The sequence below is a fragment of the Pteropus medius genome, unplaced genomic scaffold, assembly GCF_902729225.1.
Source record: "Pteropus medius unplaced genomic scaffold, Ma_sr-lr_union100, whole genome shotgun sequence".
Classification (NCBI taxonomy): domain Eukaryota; kingdom Metazoa; phylum Chordata; class Mammalia; order Chiroptera; family Pteropodidae; genus Pteropus; species Pteropus medius.
In genome coordinates, this window is record NW_024344240.1 from 19,234,234 (window position 1) to 19,252,725 (window position 18,492).

The window sequence follows — 18,492 nt, forward strand, 5'->3', positions numbered from 1 at the left end:
CAGAAAGAGAGTTTCGTGTTCCTCTAGTCAAAAGTTAGAGGGTAAGATACCAGGTTCCTGGAGATTAGGCTTTTCCTGCCACAGAGTTATATCAACCCAGTATAAGCTTACCTGGAATGATTCACATCCCCTCTCTTAAATGATTCACGTCCCCTGGCCAAACTAGCCAGGCCTGGCATAAACCGCAGAACCCACAGTGAGATTCTGACATCCAGCTAGCAGCGATGCACACAAGCCCAATAGAAACCAATGATTTTATGAGGTAAATGATCCTCAATGCCAAAAGCGCACTAACTTTGGGCTAGCTCAAGAGACGTCAATTCAGACAGAGGCCTACCTCCAAAGTAATGAGCTTAAAAGAGCATTCCAGATTTCACCTCTCTCTCAGGCCTATACTTGAAGTCGGCAGCTATGTAATGCTAATGATTATTAAATTAAAAGGCACTCATTTAATGGAGCAGTTTCAGTATCCAACATGAAGTTGCCTTCTGCCATATGGCTTTAGGCATGAGTGATTAAACTGCAATGTCCTGAACCCCTGCTCCTGGGCTATTTAATTCTGCTATGCATCATGAGCCTGAGATGATGAGGAATCTGTTTTGGTTTACATTCCCAGCAGAAAGTGACTCCTTTGGGGCTATAGTTGTTTAAATACTCCTCAGATCACTACGGCATGCAGACTCACACTGACCCTGCACTCAGTCAGTAGACAGAGAAAAACTCAACTCTAACTCAGGATCCAGATGGAAACCTTTATTATGCAACCATTCCCAGGGTTCAAAAACAAAGAGAATCATCCGTAGTGACTAATAATCCAAGAAGCAAAGACAGAAGACCTAGCACAGAGCCCTTGAGATAAGGACAAGTAGGGGTAAATTAAATGGGCTGCAGCCCATTGATCACATCTCATGTACCCTATCAAGAACATCATATTATTGTCCCTATTTTACTGATAGCAACACAGAACCTTAGAGGAATTAGGTAAGCTGACCAAGTTCAAGTTCACAGCTAATTAGTGGTGGAGCTGAAATTCAAACTCAGGTCTGCTTGACTCCAGAGCCTAAGTTCTTTAACCACAATGCTTTTTGAACCTGACTGCCAGTTCCTTAGTTAAGGATAACTGGTGGTGAAAACCACAATGGGTATTTTTTAGTTCCTTGTTTCTAAATGTGATTAGTAAACTATGTATGATCCTCACTTCAATGGATAGAATTAGTCATTTTCAAAAGATCCTCTTGTTGGTTCCATAAAATTCAAAGTTAAGGAACTATTTCAAGTCCTGTTACATACAGACACCTGATCTGACAAAACATACCTATTATCAACAAGGTTCTGAAAGGGTAAAAATAGATAACTATCCTCTGTTCATAATTCTGCTTCAATATGGCTTATGCTATCTCAATGTGGGTTTTATTATAGTAGAAGTATTTTTAGAAATTTAACACAGTTTCTGTCCCCAGGGGTCTTACGTTCACACTGGGGAGGCTGGAGACAAGAGAGTTCAGTAGCGCTCAAGAACATGAACAATATAAGTCCTTAATGGCTCAGACAGAGATAAGGACATGCAGAGCATCAAAAGACCCCAAAGAAAAGTCTTTGCTACTCTGTTATGTGAATGACCAACTCATAGACCTCATCCTACCAGGCAAAAATCAGAAAATAAATTCTTGTTCAACTACTTTAATCGGTATGAATAAATCATTTAAAATCATAATCATTCTAGAACTTTCAGTGCTCATAATCAAAGGTCCTATATAAATTTTAATAAAACTGTAGGCATTGCACCAAGAAATTCCTTTGGAAATTTCTATCTTAATTCTGAGAGTTAGAAACTTCTTGCAAAAGACAGAAGCACTATCTCACCCTCAGCAAACAGCCTCTCTTTCCTGATGGGCTCTGCATCATTAACTTCTGACTGGTACTTTTAATATTCAGATTGTACTTTTCAACTTTTAAAGCCTTTATCAGATGTTCTTTGAAACCAAATGCATACCACTAAAATACACATGTTTCCAACGTGATCGGATTGCTTTTAAAACTATCTGCAAAGACCTTGAGAGGACCAGGAATGTATTTAATGATAAGAACTACCATGGCGCCAGTAATGAATGGTTCAGTTCTGCCAATAATACCCAAAACGAAGGCAATAATTTTTAAAGCCTTGTTTGCTTTAGCAACTTTAAGTACTTTCACATATATTATCTTATTTAGTTCCCCCTGACAACCATAGAGACAAGCAGAATGAGTTTTATTATCCTCATTTTAAAAATGAGGAAACTATGGTTCACAGCATTCAAATGACAGAGCCAAGTTTACAAAATAAGTAAGTGGCAGAGTCGGCACCAGAATTCCAGCCCTCTGGCTCCTAGCCCATTGCCATTTCAATTCAGCTATTATTTATATCAAACAATATACCTTCTATTCTTATGTGATATCTGCAGCTACAGGTTGCAAGTCTTATTTGTCTTTGGATCCCTGGTACCTGACTTGGGACAAGTAAGAGTTTATGGTGGATCAGAAATAAAGACACTTTGTTCTAATGCCTGTGATTTTCATGATCACTATTACCAGTTACTTGGGTTGAACTAATACTTATAAGGCCAAAGTTGCAAGTTTTAAATATGTGTGGGACAGTTCGCTTTCTTGTATTTGTTGGCCACACAGTGGGTTCCTAAACACAACTAGTCATCTTACTAACCTGTCCCAAGATGGATCTGGCAAGCCAATGGATAGCTTAGTCCAACTTATTCTCCTAAATCTATTTATCCATGCTTGAGAGCAGGGACTATCGCACCTAAAACTCTCCTCTCAGAAAATATCCTCACCTAGAATCTCTCCTAAGAGGACTTCTAGGCAAGCCTTATTGAGCAGTGACCATGATCTGTTCCCAGTGACACCTTCCCTCAGCTTGGCATAACTGAATAGGGCCAAGTTGATGCTTGACCCAAAGGCAGTCAATGGGAAGCCCAAAAGGTATCCTGGCAGGAAGGCTGTGCCCCAACAGAAATGATGAGGATATACGGGGCCAGTCAAATGTCTTTTATCAGGAATTCACAGTGAAGATAGGAGAGAGTAAGTTAGGAGAAAGAAGAGAGACTCAGAGATGGAGATAGACTGATGGCAGACCGTCAGAGCAGGAACTGAGGGAAACCCACTTGAGTTCCAGCCAGGGTTACAGAGCTGATGGCTGTCTGTTGGAGCTGAGTTTTCATCCTTCCTAGGCCATTTGTTCTTTAATCTTGGTTGGATCTTGATCCATTTGATAATCCGTTGAAAGAAATGGGTCCTTGTACTCGAAAGTGTCATGTACCGCATGGCAACACAGCATATCTTATCAATGTCAGAGCTGTCATAAAGTTGAAGTGCAATGTGTTACCCGTGTGTCTGTAGTGACGCTTGTGTACACAAACCTGCTATGCGGCCAGTCATATAAAAGTATAGCACATACGATTATGTATAGTACATAATAGTTGATAATTATAATAGATGACTGTTATTGGTTTATGTATTTCTATACTATACCTTTTGTCATTATTTTAGAGTGTGATCTTTCTACTTCTAAAAAAAAATTTGCCATAAAACAGTGTGACGAGTTACACCAGCAGCAACCTCATACATCTCATATTTACCAAGTTTCTTGATTACATCATTTTCTTTTGTGCTGATTTAATCTTGTGTTGTTTTATAAATTCAGTGTAGCCTAAGTGTACAGTGTTTATAAAATCTACGGTAAGTATTGTACAGTAATGTCCTAGGCCTTCACAGTCACTCACCACTTTCTCACTGATTTACCCAGAGCAACTTCCAGTCCAGTAAGTTCCATTCATAATAAGTGCCTTATACAGGTTTACCATTTTTTTATCTTCTGTACCATATTTAGCTGTGCCTTTTCTATGTTGGATATGTCTAGATGCATGAATACCATTGTGTTACAATTGCCCACAGTATTCAGTACAGTAACATGCTATATAAGCTTATAGCCTAGGAACAACAGGCTATAGCAGCATATAGCCCAGGTGTATAGTAGGCTATAGCATCCTAGGTTTGTATAAGCACACTCTATGATATTCACACAAAGACAAAATCACCTAACAATGTATTTCTCAGAATGTAACCTTATCCTTAAGCAGTATGACTGTACACACATTTAAACCAATGATTATATTTAATTTCAAGGTGTTTCTTCATCTTCTGAAGCCCAGCTTCAGACTCATGGGAATCTATGGACCACAGGGCAAAGACTCCTGTTTAAACCGTTAATTCATCCCCGATGGCTGTGGTATCACACTCATCACTGATGCTCAGCACAGTATAGGCCTTGGATTTACTACATGCATCTTGGCTGAAAGAGTGAGTGAATGAGTGAATAAGTAAAAGGAAATACAACTTGGAGTTCATTCCCCGTGGACAGCACATTGGGGACATCCTCTTCCTCTCTCTTACAAAATACTTTATTAACATAAGCTGGGTAGTATGATTGGAAAGAATGCTTGTTACTTGTATGTACCCAGTTGATGTTTAATATACCCAACAACATCATCAATAGGCATACTATCACCTTCCACATCTGGAACGAAAAGGACACTGCCTACCAGTACACAAATGAGAAGTTGGAATGTCATAGCCCAGAAGGACAGTCCTCCTTTTTTGGTAGATATAAAATGAAAATCTACTGTTTTTTACCTGAGATGTATATGCAATGCTTATTTAGAACTTAAGCTACTTTTTCCTATTATACAACTTTAAAATAATAATTGACACTTTGTATTTCTTTTCTGACTTTTGGGAGTAATGCTTAGTTATTTTCAATACTCTAGGGTTCAATTTTAGGGTGAACATTAGTTGGCTTTTCAATACACTTCACGTGTCTTATTTTATAGAGAGGAAGAAAAAGACCAAGAGGGAGAGACAGAAAGAAAACAGCCAACTTTCCTTCAGTTGCTCCAGCCAGTTTTGTTTGGACTATCATTCATTTAAGGATTGACAGGTATAAGCTCTTTGAGGGCAAGATTATGCCACCTAGCTTTGTATCTGCCTCCTTTGCCTACTGCCGATCTAATTATATTACAAATGTAGGGATTTTAATTAAATTTATGTAATTTCTTATCCAGAAAGTCAGTAAGACAAATCTGCTTTTAATTTGGGGAGGGAAAAAGATTGTAGCAGAATGCTGATCCAAAATTTTAAAAAAAGATTGAATCGTATCTTCGTGATTGCATTTAATGGTAAGAGTCTATCCCGTGGTATTTGATATTTTTAAATCTCTTGCAAGGTGTGGCATAAATTACATATTTTCATATAAAGAGTTTTTCTTCATCTTGGATCAAATATCTTGGTCTGTAAGAAGAATGAAGTTTCAATTTACTTGGTACATACAACTTGTGGGGATCCATTTGTCTCAGTAACGCCTCATGGATACAAGTGGCATAAAATATTGTATTATGCTTCCATCCAAGGAGCAGAAACATTCTCTTACTAGTATAGTTAAAGCCCATTAACAGAAAATCTATTCTGGGAATGTGGCATGGCTAACCCCCAAAGACCAAATTTTTACTATCTCTTGAGTCACTTAGTTTACCTAAGCATAATATTTATTCTTTTAATGTGATGTTCAAAATATAGTTACTATATTTAACATGTGTCTGGAGTGAGGAGGAGTGAAGAAACCAATATTTCCTGAATATTCTTTATATGACAGGGACTTTGCAAAGATTATCTCAACCTAAGGAATTCCTTTTGCCCATTATACAGACCAAGAAACTGAGCTGCAGAGAAGTTAAGGGACTTGCCCAAGGTCACACAGCCAGGAAATGACAGAGTCAAGACTTAAATCCAGGATATTTTGTCCCCAAAGTTTAGGTCCTAGTTCCTTGCTGCATTCTCAGCAGGGACCTGTGATAGGGGATGATGCTCTGAATCATCTCCATTATTGCAAATCATGCATTGAAGACCAGTTCTGCTTGGTAGGGTTAAAAGACAAAGACTCAAACTTCCTGTTCTCATAGTTTAGAGCAATCACTTGAGTCCAGTATGATCCAAAACTTGGCATTAGCTTCCACCTTCCCACACTGGAGGTCAGGCCCAGGAAGTATGGTAACTCTCTCCAATCTAGGAATAACCCAATAGAACAGAACAAGGAGCTTCTCTGACCCAGCAGAAACACGTAACCTGAACCTATCATGTAACTCTGGCCATGACACGCTGGGATAAGCAATGAGAGATGGATCAGAAGTCAAGATTCAGATTCTATTTCTGCCTCCGCCAAGACCTTGCAAGGTGATCTTGAGCGACATCCATGGCTTCAGTGTTTTTATCTTTGGAGTAGGGGTAACAATGTCTGCTTAGCATCCACCATTTTAAGTTGGTTTTTTAAACTTAAATTTTACCCATTCCTGCTATACCCAAATGTACAAGGCGAGTCCCAAGAGGTCATGTCCCCAACTATCCCACATTCTCTCATCAACGTTCTTCAGTACTTTCAGATATTGCAACACCATTGCTATCCAGGATCAGAACTGAAAAACTTGAAAGACTCCAGGAAGATGTGGTGGCTTGTCTTCACATCAAGTAAACGGCCTGTGGCATTGCATTCCGACAGGTGACAACAGACATTCATGGGGCAGTAGTGGAGGAACTATGTTTACATGACACTTAATATCCTGGAAAGCATTTGTCGTATCATATGGGGATGCCCATGTCTTAGTAACCCAATGCCATGGACTTGGACCAGAGGTGAACTCAAGACGATCTTGGTTGGCACCACCTCTCCAGCCTGAACAAAATGGCTGATGGTTCCAGAGGATATCCCACCCTTTCCAATAGAAAAATGTGGTGTGCTACATGTTATCCAGCCAATAGGAGAGAAAGGGGGCCTTTAAGAAATTGTGTCTAATGTTGGAAGGAAAAATAAAGCAGCTTTTGAAGATCTTTTCATAGTCTTCGAACTAGAGAAATAAATTACCAGGGTCGAGGGTTACAGAGAGCAAGGCAGACAATCTGATTAAGCTCAGTACTCCTGTGATTTTAACAGCTATTAGTGAGCACCTCATGAGCCCACACTCCATGATGCCTTCAATATATACTATCTGAATTAAAGCTCATGACAATCTATCACCTCCTGGCATGAACCAGTGATACTACCTTGAGCCAATCATTAACATCTCTGGCCTGGCCCTCTTCTAATGCCAGGTAAAAATTATCAACACATATGTCAAAATCCCTAAGGATTTTGCCAAAAAATAGAATAGAGAGGAAGACAGTGAGCCATGTCGAGAGGGGTAAATTACTTTGATACAGAAATGGGAGGAGGAGAGCAGTGTAAATAAATGAGAGAAAATCTACAGAGAAAGGGAAAGGCAAATTCAATAAGTAGCTTCAAAGCGTGAGCCTCAAAACAAGTGTCTTTCTTCCTCGGAATACTACCGTTTTGTGCCGTTTTAAGAAGCTAGACTGCCTCCCGTCTGTTTCAGAAAATAGACAGGATAACAGGAAACAGTTTCAGATTCCACAGTGATTATAGCTACTTAGGTTTGACTTACCAAATACTGTCTCAAACAGATGATATGTAACATTTGATTAAGGGCTTATCCTGCAAGCCCATCACAAAACATTTCTTTCCCTCTTAATATAAAAAAGATGCAGAAAAGAAAGGACATAAACTTCCACCTTCGCTCATATTCCATGTATATCAGTTTTGCACGTTTGTGCCTTTCCTAAAATGAATCTGTGCTTATTATGCAATTCAAGACCAAACAGTATAGTATTGCCAATGTAGAATCTTGGTGAAGAAGGATATTGAAGATTATCTCATCTAAGCCCCTTATTTTGTATAAGGAAATGGAGACTGAAAAAGGTTAGCTAATTTGCCCAAGGTCACATTGTGGCAAATCTGGGACCAAGTCTTCTAACTCCAGGTCTGCAGTAGCCTTTATGTGTGCATAATGTTCATTGCAGAGAAAACATACAAATCTGTCAGCACCATTATTACCAAATTAGCACCAATCTGTGATGAACAATTATCAGAACTTGAGGCTGATGGGTAATGCCATTCAAGTCCAGTTAATGAGCCAAAGCTTGATTCTCCAAAACACTTAACATTAATCAACATTTGGCTTCAGTTTGTGACAAGTGTTTTCAAAACATCACAGACAATTACAATATTCTTAGCTTTGCCCAGTGTAAATAGAAAATCAAAGGAAGTCAGAATTTCATAAATGACAGTCTCCAAAATGGAAATAATGAGTCCCATGGAGAACGTACCATGTGTTCATTTTCTAGCGGCCAAATATAATTTGGGAACTAACGAGGTCACTGAGAGATTACAAAGTATGAGCCTTCTTCGTGGTGAGGATAAAAAGGCCTCTCTTCAAAAGAGCAAAACAGAGCCAGCAAGCAGTATCAGCCCCACAGTGCAGTTACAGAGCATATACCGCAGGCTCCACACCCCACCTCCCATTCCCACACATACTACCTATCCCCATGGTCACTGGTAGTGTCAGAGGAGAGGGTTCCCCAGCATCAACGGGGAAGAAGCAATGTACTGGGAGGACTTGGGAACTCAACACATGGTGGCGTGGTGCTGGGAAAGTAGCAGAGGAGAGGAAACCAGGGGGTAGAAATGGTAGTTGGTAGGAGATTGATGCTTTATCTCTAAGCTCCAGGGTTCCATGAACAGCTCTTGTGAAATTTTGTTCTCCAAGTTTCCTGGGGCAAAGTTAATCTGTGACTTGTCTGTCTATCTATCTATCTATTTAAATTTAGAAGTGAAAATCTAACTGTGGTAAATGTTAGATTTTCTGAAAAAAAGAAGAATGCTTCATTCACTGGGCTTAAGACAGCATTACACATCAGTTAGCCTTATATTATTAAAAAATGTGTTAATCAATTAAACAGTCATTGTTGATCACCCTATAGTAACTAACATTTGTTGGGAGGTCACCGTGTGCCAGAAACAATGCTAAATATTTTCCCTGCATTATCTCATTTACTTATCACTATGATGCTTTAAGATGATAACAATCATAATTACACTCAGAATTTATTCAACACATATTAAGCACTATATAATATGCAGCAAATGATACAAGCAAAGTTCCTCCTCTCTCTTAGGTAACATATCAGTTAGCTATCACTGCATAACAAACCTTCCCAAAACTTACTGGTTTGAAACAATTAGCATTTATTATTGCTCATAAGTGTATAGGTTTCCTGAGTAGGTTTTCAGATCTTGGCTGGACTCACTCATGTATCTTTAACCAACTGGCAGATTGGCTGGTCTACAAGAGCCTCCACTGGGAATATTCTGTCCTACTCCACAATGTCACTCATCCTCCAATAGCTCTCCTGAGCTTCTTCTTATGGCAAAGGCAGGGGTACTAAGAGAGAGTGGAAATGTGCCAGGCCTCTTAAGACTTATGCAGAGAACTAGCACAGTATCACTTCTGCCATATTCTACTGGCCAAAGAATGTAATAAAGCCAGTCCAGATTCAAGGGTGGGGAAATGGAGTCCACTTCATGATGGAAAGAGCTACAAAGTCACATTAGAAAGCACGTGGGTACAGGGAGGTCATTAATGCAATCTGTCTCCTACACATGTAATGGGAAACTAAAATAACACTAAGGAATTCATGGAAATATTTCATTTGAGTCTCACGTAACCCTGTGAGACAAGTTCTGCTATCAATCTTTGTTCCTCAGTGAGGAAACTGAAGCCTAGAGAGGTTTAAAAATGTGCCTGAGATCTACAAATATTTCACGATGGAGTCCAGATTCAAACTCAAGACCCCAATACCTGAGCACCAACCCACTATGTGATTCTTTCCAGCTTGAGCACTTCGAGAGAAAGAAAGTATAAAACATGGCCACTACCTACAAGGCACTTACAGTGCTATTGGGATGCATAACATAAATTCATGTAACAATTCATGTCACTAAGCTATACTCAGTCATTGCCCAACAGCGAATGAGGATAAAGATGGCCAAGACAAGACACAGAAGCTGCCATGAATAAGGGGAAACAGAACTGAGCTTTGAAGGGCATGAACGGTGAACAGCAAAAGGAGAGAGTTTTCTGATAATGGCATCTCCCTAACCTCTATGAAAAGAGCTTTCTGCATCTTCTTTGCTTATGGAATAAATTTGTTTCTCTAGAATGGCATTTAGTAATGCTAACGTACGGCTTTATTGGTTAACATTTTATTCAGCTGCAAGCAATAGAAAATCTGACTAGCAGTGATTTTTACTCAGATCGAGATTTTTTTTCCTGTCCAAGGCACACGGAGAAAGTAGTCCAGATGATATCATCCAGAAACCAGGATTTTTCTGTCTTTCTCCTCTTCTATCCTACAAGGAAAGCTGGGAAAGCTGATATTTCAGTTTTCTAGCTCCATAATATGAGAAAAAATAAGACAGAATGGGGCTGTAACTGGCTTTGTCTACCCCAACACAACGTTGACCTCAACCATGGTTTCCCAGCGCTTTTCCCCAATGCATCAGCAAACCAAAGTCATCACTCCAAGGGCGCTTCAATCAGTTGTTCTCCTGGTTCCCTTTTTCCCTAATGCCCTTCTCCCTTCATGGACTGTAGAAATTCTTCCCTGACTCTTCTCCAATCCCCAATAACAAACAGGAATGCTGCCTCCTTCAGGCTCTTCTGGTCCTTTCTCTGTTGAGCACTCAGCACTTTCTACCTTGGATTGCCTCTCTTGTAGAATGCAAATGTCCACATCTTAATTTTTGTTCCATCTACAGCACCTCACACAGCTCACAGCACATGCAGACATCATGAAGGAAAGGGATTGTGCTCCATGACTCAGTATAAATGGAGGATGGGGGAAGAAAGGCAATGCAAATAATTTCAGAATTGTCAGGGGCAGATGACTGGCACATTGAAGGTGCCATTAGTGGGTACCAAGACACTGCTGAGCTCTGTTTCAGACTTGTTTAGTGTGAGCTGATCATTGAACCGGCAAACAGAAATTAAAAGCATGTATCTGGTTTCAGGAAAAAAGTGAAGATTTAAGTTGTAGGTTTGAAACTATTACTGAAGAAGAAGAAGAAGAAGAAGAAGAAGAAGAAGAAGAAGAAGAAGAAGAAGAAGAAGAAGAAGAAGAAGAAGAAGAAGAAGAAGAAGATTTATAGTGAAAAGGACAGGAGTAAGCTTCAGAGAACAAACCTATGTCAAAAGCAGTGCTAGGCAATGACACAGATCTGATATCATTGAGATTTTGTCAGACAGAGAGCATTGACTGTATGTTCACCCAAGTGGTCATTCACCCTCATGAAGAACAATGGATGACAGACTTTGCAAGTGTTTTGAGTCCCAACTCTAAATTTCAGGCTATCGATGGATGCAGACAATAGATGTGTACTGCTGTGAAGCGGTAAACAAATGTATTGATCTGATTTCCTTACATGGCAAATTACTGAATCCCAAATGAAACTGGCTTGAAACTGGCTTAAATAAAGAGAATGTATTGGCTCATGAAAGAGCAGGAGTGGTTTTTGCTTCAGGTATGGCTGTATTTGGGGCCCAAATAATATCCTTAGGACCGTCTCTCTCTCTCTCTCTCTACCCATATCTCATCTCTCTTCATTTACAATTTTCTCTTAATTTGGACACTTTGTCTCTTACTGCAAATGGCTTTCCCCATGCATCCAGGAAAGATGACAGAAAGCAATTCTACTTTACATCATCTTTACAGCTAAAAGACAGCTCCCCTCCCTTTCTAAGCACCTAAATAACAAATCTCAAGGAAGAATCCGATTGATCTTTCTAGGTTTCCTGCCCTATCCCCAAGCGAAGGGAAGGAAATATGATTGGCTAGGCTTAGGTCACATGCTCACTTCTCTGGGAAGCCAGGAGTTGCCATTAAAAAGTTGTTCTGTTGGCAGAAGAAGAAGAGAAGGGGTTCTAGACAGACGGCAAAATTTTCTCTTATAAGACCTGGTGCAACTAGGCTTTAACCATTTGGGCCCTGCTTCCTTGTGAGTAGATTCAGACACCTGAAGCTTGATAATTCAACAGTGAAGACCTACTTGACTCACTGCCCATTTGTCTGTTTAGCTAATAAACAACCTCTTTACCTCCCTCTGGGCTTTCAAACATATCCGAGAAAGAGGAAATAAACAGAGCCTTCGACAGTCAGTCTCAAGGCTATTTCTAATAACTAGATTCAGCCCTAGTTGCTTTATAATTATATCCATTTTGGATTCTCATGCCTTCCTGAGCTACATCTTGGATGCGTACTGTGTATGCTCTTTCCTTTGAGCCTGGAATATCACTTTATTCTTTCCTGGTATAATCCCCTTACCAAGTTCCCATGACTGAGTCTCTACTCTTTCATTGAATAACTACCTGTACTAAAGATATCTGCAACTGGAAACTGAACTCTGCTCACTTGCCAAGCCTTATTTCTGTTGTCCTTGTTGGACCTCCTCTGTGCTATCTCTGGAGGCTGGTTCAGACTCTGAGTCTCACCCTCCCACTAGCCAATCCCCAATTACAATAGCTACTAACATCCCTAATAAAAAAACTTTTTGTCTCTAAATATACAGGATAATCAGGCCACATGAAACAGCATTCTTGGAAGCACCCAAACTGTGTTCATTGCGTTGTAACATTTGATCTTCCCTATAGAACCATGCGGATGTGGGAAGAATGCCCAACTCCTTTCCTTCTTTATTACACTTTGTCACCAGAGCCTTTAAAGAGCTTGTACGGCTAGGTTTCAAGATATTGAATCCCTCCTAAACCAGATCCTGCCCTGTTGGCCTGAGTTGAGACCTTGTTATGGGAAAGCTACCACTTAATCCCCCCGCCATTTCTCCCATATCTCTTTCTGGCTCTAATATGTAACAATCCATTTTCTCTTCCTTCTGGAAAAGAGCAGAGAACGCATGCCTATTGATGCACATAAATAGATTGTTTCAAGTGTGCTCCATTAATTTGCCAAACATGCCCAGACATGAGCTTCAGCAGAAGAATAGGCCTGGGTTCAGGCTGAAATCTCTGCTACAAGAAGAGACTTATTGCTGGAAAACTGTTTCCCAGTCTGGGCCTACACTATCAAAGCATTCTTGGTATATAGATTGGATACTCGTCACGCACCACTTCACACCTTCTCAGCCCCATCGCCCACTGCAGCCACTGCTGTGGCAGTGAGTTCCATATAGTCTTTGTCCAGGTTCCCATGGGTGCAATCTGACAGTGTTTTACCTGGGTCCCCAACACATATCTCTTGTGCCCTGCCCCAGGTCTTCTCTTCTGCAAGATGTAGTATTCCTAGGGGAAACTGTTTGGCACTAACACATTACAACCCAGAAGCAAGAGGGTAGTTAATGCCATGGAACTATCTAGATGATAGAAGCTAATGAATATGTAATTTCCTTTTTTGTCTTTCAGGCAGGCATTTTTGAGGCACAATTCATAAGGCTTCTGAGAAGGTTCCAGTGAGATAGAATTGAAGTCACCAAACCAATAACTCATCCTTGTATTGGTTTTTCTTCTCATCTATCTCATACCCCTTGTTCTCCACTCCTCCCTTCTGGGATTACTTTTCAAATAAAAAATCTTAAGTTCTGCTTTAGGGAAACCCAACTTAAGACCCAAGTCATGGCTTCTTGCTAATTGTCCAAGAGAAAGAATAAAGTTTGCCACCAAAGACCTAATTTCAAATACTGTCTAACTGTTTGACCATAGACAAATTACTTAGCCACTCTGAAACCCTATTTTCTCATCTTTAAAATGAGGATGACATGATCAAGCCCATTGAGCTTGTCTGAGTATTAAACCAGATAATCTGTGAGAGGAGCCAATTAGGACACCAGACACAGGGTAGCACACAATCAATATTCACTCTCCTCTTCTCTTTATTTTCACCTGTTGCTCCTCATGGTCACTTTTTTTTTTTTTAAATTATAGAGTTGTAGGATAGAAATGAAAATAAACATAATAAAGATATAGTTGTCTGTACAGAAAAACAAACAAACCATACTTCAGATGTATATATTTAATGGCACATAGATGGGTACATATGTAAAATTTATTAAGTTGAACACTTAAAATTCATGTATTTTATGTAAGGTTTATTGTAATTTTTTTAAAAATTTGAAGCACCAGAAAACTTATGGGTGTATTAAATACTCTCTGAAAGAATGGAATACACCACTGTTCTAGAACATAAATTTAAAATAAAGATACAATAAGATGAACTAGATTCTTCTGTCAGAGAAGAAACTCCTCCGTTTAACAAATTTTAAATAAAAATGGTCTTATTGACTGTACATATTATATTAATGTATATGTTATTATATAATTTAATATTTCTATAATATATTTCTATAATGTATCTATAATATATTACACAAAATTATATATAATAATAAATTATATACATATAAACAAGTGGTAACTTTATTAACTACCTTGTTTCTAATAAAGAACTTTGAATCTAAACTAATGAAAAGACAAGTAAATCACTGGGATTAAACCAAGATGACAGTGTAGCTCCTCGTGCCATTATTCAATTATAACCGTATCTCAGCCAGCAGTAGATACTCAGCATCTAAAAGGCAAAAATTACATTCTTGGAACACAGTTCAAATATGAGTGAAATTGCACGTAAGCATAGAGGCAACTCACTAAATGCTAGAGAGACAGAATCACAGTAAAACAGTCTGGGAAGGTAAAAGCCAGAGCAGCAGTTGAGGGGCATGAGGCAGTCCATCCAGGGCCAGGTCTTCCAGGTCACTGATCTATACAGTCAGGAACCCCCCACAAAGGCTTCCAAAGACTCAACAATGTGTCACCCATTTTAGGGAGCCTACCACAAAGGGGCACCAACATGCCAGCAGTTTTAGCCCAAGATATAGCATCCGCAGTTGTGAGAGAACCACAGACATGGGTGAGCACTTAAGAGGCACCGGTCCCTTCCCTCAACCTGAGAGACCAGAAGCCAGGAAAAGGCAGAGGAAGGAAAGAAGCTATGAATCAGAATAAGATGCAAACTAAATGGACCCAGCTTTTAAAAACTGCAAATCTCTACAATCTTCCTTAGATGTTGTTGAGGGATAGGAAAGGAGATTAGACAAAGCACTATTAAAAGTACTGATTGGAAAAAAAAATCCATTACATATTTGTGCCTCCAAATGTTGAAATCTCTCAATTAGCCGCTTACTAAGCTATCAGTAATGACAGAGAAATGTGTGTGTGTGTGTGTGCTTATTGTTATTATTGTGTGTGAAGAGAGATCTATACATATAACAGATATTATTCAAATAATTTTTGAGCAGGATAAAAATAATTACATTACTAGAGAATTTCTACTATGCCCCATATTGAACCAGATGTTTTACTCATAAATCCATTTTCATCCTCACAAGAAATATCACCTTATCCCCATTTCTCAGATAAGGAAACTGAGACTTTATATAATTTAAGTAACACCCTGAGATCATACAGTTTGGAAGTGACTAGTAAGTGGCTCTCTGCCTGGAGTCATTAAATTAACCTAGCCCGACTTTCTACCATCTCATTTTATAAATGTTTAAACTTAGTTCCAGAGGAATTAAAGAACTTGACCAAAGCTGTTATTCTTTAGCAACAGAGAAAAGATTTCTAACATAAAAAGATCTTCTGGTGTTTACTAAAGAGCTTATAATAAGGCTATTTTAAAAAAGAAAAAACACAAATGTTCCCATTAAAGTTTTGTTTTAAACAGCAATTGTCACGATCTTAAGACATCACAATACAAGGCAGGTGGCTTGCTCTGGTTGTACTTGTTGAGAGTAAGGAATAGAGAGACCTTGTAGAATTCTAACCTACCCATGAAATTCGGTCATTTTTATCCTTTCTGCTGTCAGCGCTATAATATTGTGTGCATTCCAAGCACCTAGCACCGTGCCAGGCACATAGTAGGTGCTCAATAAATGTTTGCAACGAATATTCACTATAAACATAATCAGTGTAACCCGAACAAAATATAAACCAATATTCCCTGGGCAAAAGAAATAAGTTCTTTTCTCTTTAATATTGTATAAATAATATTAGTAAACAAATTCACTTTGGTTTTTTTCCAATTCATATCAGTCCAACTTTCATTTGCATCTGTAATATAGATGCATACAAATGAACTTATCCGTCATCTCTTCTGAACTCTCATGACATCATGGCCCGCCACCAGACACCAAGGCCAGATCTTCTGTTAATCTCTCTCCATTTGTGTACTACTTGTTACTTTGTAATATGTATGTATGTATATATACATATATATATATATATATATATATTTAAGTAACTACCCTGTATATATACCCTATATACATATATAGTTATAATATAATTCATATTTTAGGAGTTGACTCAACTTTGTTTACCCCTTCCCCTTGATGCAGGAAGGGCAAAACTCTGTTCACTTCTTTTTTGCTGATGACTGGTGCTGAAAGTCCTGTGCGGAAACTTACAAAATGAAGTGGGAGTTTTCTTCCCCTCCTGTTAAATTCTAACTCGCCTCCCCTCACTCACATGGCCAGCCTAGCTGTCTGCCCCAGGCAGCCTCTGCCAGTCAGGCCAGGCTTGATCTTGTTCTCTGAATGTCTGAAACAGGGAGGCCTAAAAGGAAATACTGCTCTCAATTCAAAATTACTTCGTCTTCATGCGGGAAAAATTTTTCAGAGAAAGGTAAACACAGCCAATCTAAGAAATCTTAGTTGATTATTTACTATTATTTAACCTTTGAAAGATTCCATTGCAAAAGAGAGGGCAGGTATTTATATAGTTCACGTCCCAGGGAACCTTTTTTTCTCTGCATAACTAGCAAGCTAAACTAGTTAGCTTGGGCTTATATGTAAAGAGGCTAATTCTATGACTCCTTCCATTTCCCAGAATGTCTCACAGTGGACATGCAAAGCAGTTGACTTGCTAACAAAGCTGAAGGAGTTTGGTTCTACATAATTCCTGAATTATTGATGGAGCTTTGCAACTGAGCTTTACCTGTGTTCATGACTAACCTTAGCTAATCTTTACAGCATATAAGGAGTAAAGTATTCTTAAACGCTGTAAAAGGAAACATTCTTAAAGCGGAAGATCAAAAGTCATTTGTGAGTTTTACTGTTTTGAAATATGGTTCTGGAGTTTTGGAGCATCATTTCATGGGACTTGAGTTTTTAGACCAAATCTTTGTTCAGAGAGATATGAAATGTCCTGCTTCAGAAATATTATTATCCACCCTGAACACACCCGATTTCGTCTGAGCTTGGAAGCTAAGCAGGGTCGGGCCTGGTTAGTATTTGGATGGGAGACCACCTAGGAAGACCAGGTACTGTAGGCATAAAAAATAAAACAAACAAACAAATAAATAATATAATATCTCCTAAGACATTTTTGAAAAAAAATAGAAATATTATTATCATTATTAATTACCTGAAGCAAGTACTCAAAATACCTAAATGCTATTTGCAAAATAGTCAGGCAATAAAGCTGTGTAGCTAAGGGATGTCATTTCAAAGGGTATAGGGCATACCATCCATTCTTCTTGGGGTCCTTAAAAAGAATAGTGAGTTAAAAAAAAAAAGTGGTTTATGTTACATAAAAGACAAAGGAAAAGATGACCCATAGTAAACAGACTTAACATCAAAAATAACAGTGCACTTTTCTTATGGCTATATCAATTAGGAATAGCAAGTGGATGCAAACTATTATTGGCTAAAAGCAAAGCAGTGGTTTATTCTCATACATACATTCAGAAGGTTTGTAGTCATTGTGTATCCGTCTTCTGTCTCTTTTCTGCCATCCTTAACCTCATGAGCTAAGATGATTGCTGAAATCCCAGCTACTCCATTCATGTCCCAGGAAGGAAGAGAAAGGGGAAAAGGGGCAAAAGGAGCGTCCTGCCTAGTTTCCCAAAAGCTCTATCTATATGGTTGCTAGATTTGGCAAATAGAAATAATAACATGTTACGGGGGACATACTTATATTAAAAAATTATTTGTTGTTTATCTGAAATTCAAAATTAACTGGACAAACCATATTTTATCCAGCAACACTGCCCACCCAACAACATCGCCTTAGATCTCACTGGCCACCCCTACTGTAAGGAAGGCTGGGAAAGGAAGTCTTTAGCCAGGCACATTGCCACACTGGAGTTGTTGCTCTAGGGAAAAAAATAGAGACTGAATATTGGGTAAGGAGCCAACAGTCTGAGGGAGTGAGTGTGAGTCTGGGAAAAGGACAGGGCCTCATCTGTACCCCAAACCCTCCTTGAAGCTTTTCTTGACTGTATCAGCCCCTTGTGGTCACTCTGGCCTCTGAAAGCTTATGGCCTTTTTGGTCTCTGTGCTGGATACAAAGAAAAGATACTGATTTTTTTTTTGTAAGTACTCAATAAATACTAGTTTTTACTATTTTTAAATTTCTCCAAATATATATAAGATAATGGAACTCAAGTTTGTATTGAGAAGAACAAAAATATGTGCAGATACCTTGCCCTGCTTTC

General features: G+C 38.9%; 1 pseudogene; it reads left to right on the plus strand.

The window, feature by feature from the left end:
• The first annotated feature begins 17,210 nt into the window (after nt 1-17,210).
• LOC120607588 (uncharacterized) lies at nt 17,211-17,328 on the plus strand (annotated as a pseudogene).
• The last annotated feature ends 1,164 nt before the right edge of the window (nt 17,329-18,492 follow it).